Source organism: Tachyglossus aculeatus, chromosome 5 (genome assembly GCF_015852505.1).
Source record: "Tachyglossus aculeatus isolate mTacAcu1 chromosome 5, mTacAcu1.pri, whole genome shotgun sequence".
In the NCBI taxonomy this organism is placed as follows: Eukaryota; Metazoa; Chordata; class Mammalia; order Monotremata; family Tachyglossidae; genus Tachyglossus; species Tachyglossus aculeatus.
The window spans coordinates 95,148,099-95,153,349 of record NC_052070.1 but is presented as its reverse complement, the minus strand read 5'-3'; the positions used below and the strand labels follow the sequence as shown (position 1 = coordinate 95,153,349).

The 5,251-nt window shown below is 40.7% G+C and overlaps 1 long non-coding RNA gene across 1 annotated transcript; it reads left to right on the top strand.

The window, feature by feature from the left end:
• The first annotated feature begins 620 nt into the window (after positions 1–620).
• Positions 621–4,579, top strand: LOC119928150. Its single transcript, XR_005451050.1, has 4 exons — positions 621–768; positions 1,001–1,089; positions 3,066–3,105; positions 4,515–4,579. It is a non-coding gene; the product is annotated as an uncharacterized LOC119928150 (long non-coding RNA).
• The last annotated feature ends 672 nt before the right edge of the window (positions 4,580–5,251 follow it).

Sequence of the window (5,251 nt, the reverse complement as noted above, 5' to 3'; positions counted from 1 at the left end):
GCACACTTGGATAGACAGACGCACAGACAGACATTAGGACGGATGGACAGACAGTTGGACAGGCAGACGGACATTAGGATGGATGGACAGAGAGAAGGATGGACTGAGAACCTAGGTCAACGGACTCCCATTCTGTCCTCTTTCCATTAGAGCCCAGTGGGGCTTGGTGGTGCTCGTTCAGGTCCTGGAGCCAGAGCTCCCTTCCCTCCCCTCTCCCAGCCTGTACTCAGTGCTGTAATTTACCCCAAAGCCCCACGTTGATGGCCCTCTTGGTACTCCAGTCCTCTCCCACTCTTGGCTATGGGAGGGAGAGTCAGGCAGAGGCCCACCCATTCCATTCCATTCTCAGCTTGGGCAGGGGCTAGCCAGTGGCAGGCCATCTGCTACAACTCAAAACTCACCCGTGCTGGGCAGTAGTGGCAGGGGAGAGGGTCGAGTTTACCAGGCATGAGAAGGCAATGGTAAACCACTTCTGTATTTTTACCAAGAAAACCCTATGGCTGCACAACCAGAACGATTGCAGATGGAGGTGGGGTGTTCTGGGAGAGCTGCGACTATGGCGTCACTATGGGTTGGAGATGACTCAATGGCACAAGACAAGGAAAGACCCACAGTGATGTCCAGAGGCATGAATGACCAGATAGTCTTCCCATGTGTACCTATAATTACTCTTTCCCTGCCCTGACCTAGCAGCAGCTAAGCTGCTACTGCAATGACATGGGAAGGTGTGGAGTCAGTGGTTTATGAGATCCAGGGAATAATTTTGGGGTGAGAAAAGGGAGAGTTTTCGATTTTTTGTTCCTCTCCACATGATTGCCAACTCTGGAGGATGGCTGGGAGAATCAAACCCCAAAAATGGCACGTGCCAAACAAACGACAAATGATCTGAAATTGGATGTCAAAGGATCTAAAAGGCTAAATGGTCCTTTTCCATTTTTTTTTTTGCCAGTTGCTTTAATTCCAAATTGATAGATTCCCTAACACATTCTTTTTTCATCAGTTCCCTGAAGGCTTCTCCAAGCATTGGGATCAGCCACTTTTTAATAAATAAAGGAGAGGACTGCCACCATTTCCCTTTACCATTTCTGGGTAATGAATTCACTATATGTATTCTGGAAGGTTTTTTTTTTTTTTTTAATCGAGCAGCTAAACACAGAGAATCATTTTCTGGCCCCTAAATTGGCCAAATCTAAGATTGTTGTGGAACTGGGAGAGCTTTCAAACTGAAGTAGGAGAAAAAAGTATCACAAATCCTTGTCTAGCAAAACAACTCCTTCATCCCCCAAACTTATCCCTTCTGATTCCCTTCCGATTTCAAAACTACTCTGTAACCTGAAATACCCTTTGTTTCTAAGGACAAAAAATAACAGAGATTATCCAGGTGAAAGAGACTTTTGTCCCAGGACCTTTTTGTATCTGAAGATAACACTGGTGATATTGTGAACTACTGGAAAGGGTGCAGGTGATCTTGACTGTATCCTTCCTGTTTGATCTCATAGTTGCTTCTGCTCACATCCCTGTACCTAATGGTCTCCCAGTTTAAAGGTTTCTGGATTTCTGGAGTATATTCCCATTTGTGACTTAAAGAGGGATGGATCCAACTTCTCACATCTGCAAATTCTACTTTTTTTTGTTGTTGGTGCTGCACCTTGTACAATTACTGTAGCTCAGGATAAGATTGGGAAATACATTGGTAAAGATGGCATGTCCTTTTTTTATTTTTCCAGTGACACTTTTTAATTTCTTTCCTTGGATAATCCAGAGCAGTAAACGTGCACTTAGAGAGGGGAGGGAAAGCCGTATGAGTTTGAATGAACTGCATGAAGAAGGGAAGGAGTTAATGCAATAGAGTGACAGGAGACTAAAACTCTATCATGTTCTGTTTGTGTACACACAAAACACAGTGAAGTACTAACAGGCATGCTAATATGATGTATGAAATGTCATACTAGCATCGCTGGGTATGCATATCTCTCCTGTTGTACTGACTGTTTATGCTTATTCAGCCCTTTGAATAATTTAGCACATTTCATACTCCAAATTTCCCACAACAGTCTGATGAGACTGCTGGCAGTTTGCTTGAAACATTCAGTGTTAGGTCAAAGTAGGGACCCAGCATCTGGTAAATAGAAGGACATTTCCTACTTAGCAAAGCATAATTAGATTTCCTCCTGGATATTTTTGAAAGGGGAACTAGGATGTGGGAATCATCTGTGTTCATATAGTTGACCCTCTGAAAAAGGCACAGGCTTTTGTGTTAAAATTGCACAGGGCCATTAAGCTTGTAGTCAAGAGAAGGGACAGCCAATGAGCAGAGAGGTAACTGTCTGCAAGTGTGTGAAATACAAGACCCTCATTTCATAATTCTGATTGTCATCCCTTCAGTTTAATCCATATGTAAAATGGGTCTGCTTCCATGCTGTTGAGCATTTCCACCATCTTTTTCTTCAGTATTGCTGACAAGCAGTAGATAAATCACAGTAGTTGGGTACTGGAACCAGAGCTCTCTGAGAGGATTCAGATTTGAAATGACAGATTGCAAACCCTTTCTGATCATTTCTTTCCTCACAGTCAATCAATCAAAAGTATTTTGGAACACCTACTGCTTGTGAAGCACAGTTCTAAGTAATTGGGGGAATACAATAGAACTTGAAGGCATGATTCCCCACCCTCAAAGAGCTCAAAATATAGCAGGGGAGCCAGACAGTGAGGGGAATTGATTGATTGAAAAAAGAGATACCATATAAAAGCCACCCTTGTACCACTGGGCATGTACTACTGGAGGGAGAGGGTGTAAGTAGCCAAATGTGTCACGGAAATGCTGAGGTGGCAGTCCAAGGTTAAAAAGTGGTTTACCTTTTTAGGAAAAACAGCAGCTTTAGTTGGAAAGTTAAAGCTCCTTTCTCATCTCAGTGAAGCTGCAGTTCTCCCAATAGTAGAAAAACACGGCCTCAGAATCAGAGATGCACCGGATTCTCAAACAACCCAATAATACTTTTTTTTTTTTAAAAAAAGAGTGTTTACCTCCTCCTCCTCTCTCTCTCTCCTCCCCTTCTTTTCCTTAGGAGCTACATGATGAAAAGGGCAGAGACTCTAGTACAGGAGGTGAGCATTTTCAATTAAGACTTAAAATCTTAACTCTGGTGATGCATCACCTTGTGTGGGATTTCAACTATTCTAATAGCTGAAGCTGACCAAAGTCTCAGCAAACTGATGATGCAAGGAGCAGTCAGCTTGATATTTGTTAAAGGACATCAGGTTTCTGATTGATTTACCCCATAGGTCTAAAGCACTCTCCCCCACTGGCCAGATATGCTGAAAAATCTTCTTGGGGATTTGGACTGCCGTAGACCAACTGAGACTTTGTAATGAAGTGTTTGCTTATCATTCATTTTACCCCCTCGAAATAGTCTGAGCCTGCTTTGTAACCTCAGGTCAAAACTATTTGAGGAGGCAAAAGCTCATGATAAACACATGCTTTTGAAGGTTAGAATGTCATCAGTTTAAGGACATCAGATTAACTTTTTTTTAATAAAACAGGAAAATCCCCAAGTGTTAGAAAGAACATTAAAAAATATGAAAAGGTATTTGGTTGTGCTAAACTACATTGCTTATGCAGCTGTCCAAGATTCTTCGCTACTAATGAAGTTGAATATTAAAGTGTCAGAAAACAGGGATATCAAACAGGAGAAATACAGGTTATTCAAGTTTCAGTTTTGCCTTGCCTTTTGCGTTTTTCTAAAAAACTGTCCTTAATAGTTTCAAAATCTTTCACTTTTGTGTGTGATCATCTCAATTGTTGAACTCTCAATTATATATATTTGGACACCTTCTGAGTAGCTACCTTTCCCTGAATAAAGATGCTTTTTGAATAGGGATAAATGAATAACCTATTGCTGTTATTCAAAATGTTGGCTACTGTACTTTCCTACAAACATACTGTGCCTCCTTGGCAAATTCCACCTATATTTTACCAATTCTATTATATGAATGGGCTAATAGTATCCTCAGCACAATTATCATCTGAAAGAGATTTCCTTAAAAATGACATCATGGGGCTCCATGCTTATTCTCTTCCCATGGCTTCCATATTGTGATTGGTTAGCTGACAAGCAACAGAGTGATTCTACTCACTGCCCGCATGGCAAACTCCAATTAGGGACTGGAATTATCCAGCTATGATTGTACTGTGTCCTCTGCCATTAATAGGAAAAAAGTTTTCTTTGTGATCAGAACTGAACTGGTCATTTCACTGCCAAATTGTGATGCACAGTGGATTTGGTTTGTCAATTTGGCATCAGTGTTAACTCTGCCAGACTATAAAGTATATTTTTGCGGGGAAATTAAGCATCTGAACTCAGAAAAGCCCAGGGAATCAATGAACTGTCAGAAGGTGTCATTTTCAAATACCCATTGTTCTGGCCATAATCCTTCTTTAATGCATTGGTATCTTTTGGGTGTAACATTTGGTAGAAGGTATTAGTGGCACTCACTTTTTTCTCTTTCTTCCAAAGATTATTTTTAACCAAGAGCAAGATGTCTATTCACTCAGAAGGACAGCTGTTATACCTTTTCCTGTAAACAATAGATTTTTCACATGAAATGAGAAATCAAATACAATTTGCTATCAATTTTGACTCAGTAGAGTGATGTAGTGTATAATCTCTATTATTTTTCTTGCAATTTGTTAGTGGCTGTTGCTAGGTAATGCCTTTCCCACCAAGCATCGATGATCTAATTGAAGGCTTCTAGAATAGGTTTCATTATATAATTAAGTCCATGGTGGTGCTGACTTCCATGTTGCAGAAGCCTTTTTTTTTATCTATGTCATGAGAGGAAAAAAATTAAGTACAGTGCTCAAAAATATCAAAAGTTGAGATATCATCTTCCAGTGCTATTACCACAGAGTGGCCATTTCTCTTCTAAGTGGTCACTAGGAGTAGAAAGTTATTTTCAGTCAATAGTCCTGAGTGACCCCACTGTGCAGACTACTGAACTAAGCACTCGGGGGACTGAAATAAAGTTGATTAGATATGATAAATCAGTCAATCAGTGGTATGTATTGAGCTCTTACTATGTGCATAGCACTGTACTAAGCACTTGGGAGAGTATAATACAACAGAATTAGTAGGTATGCACCCTACCCACAGGGAGCTACAGTCTGCCCTCAAGGAGTTCACAATTTAGCAGAAGAGACAGACACTACAATAAATAGCTGCTAGCGTGAAGAACAGAGTTATTTTTCTTGTTT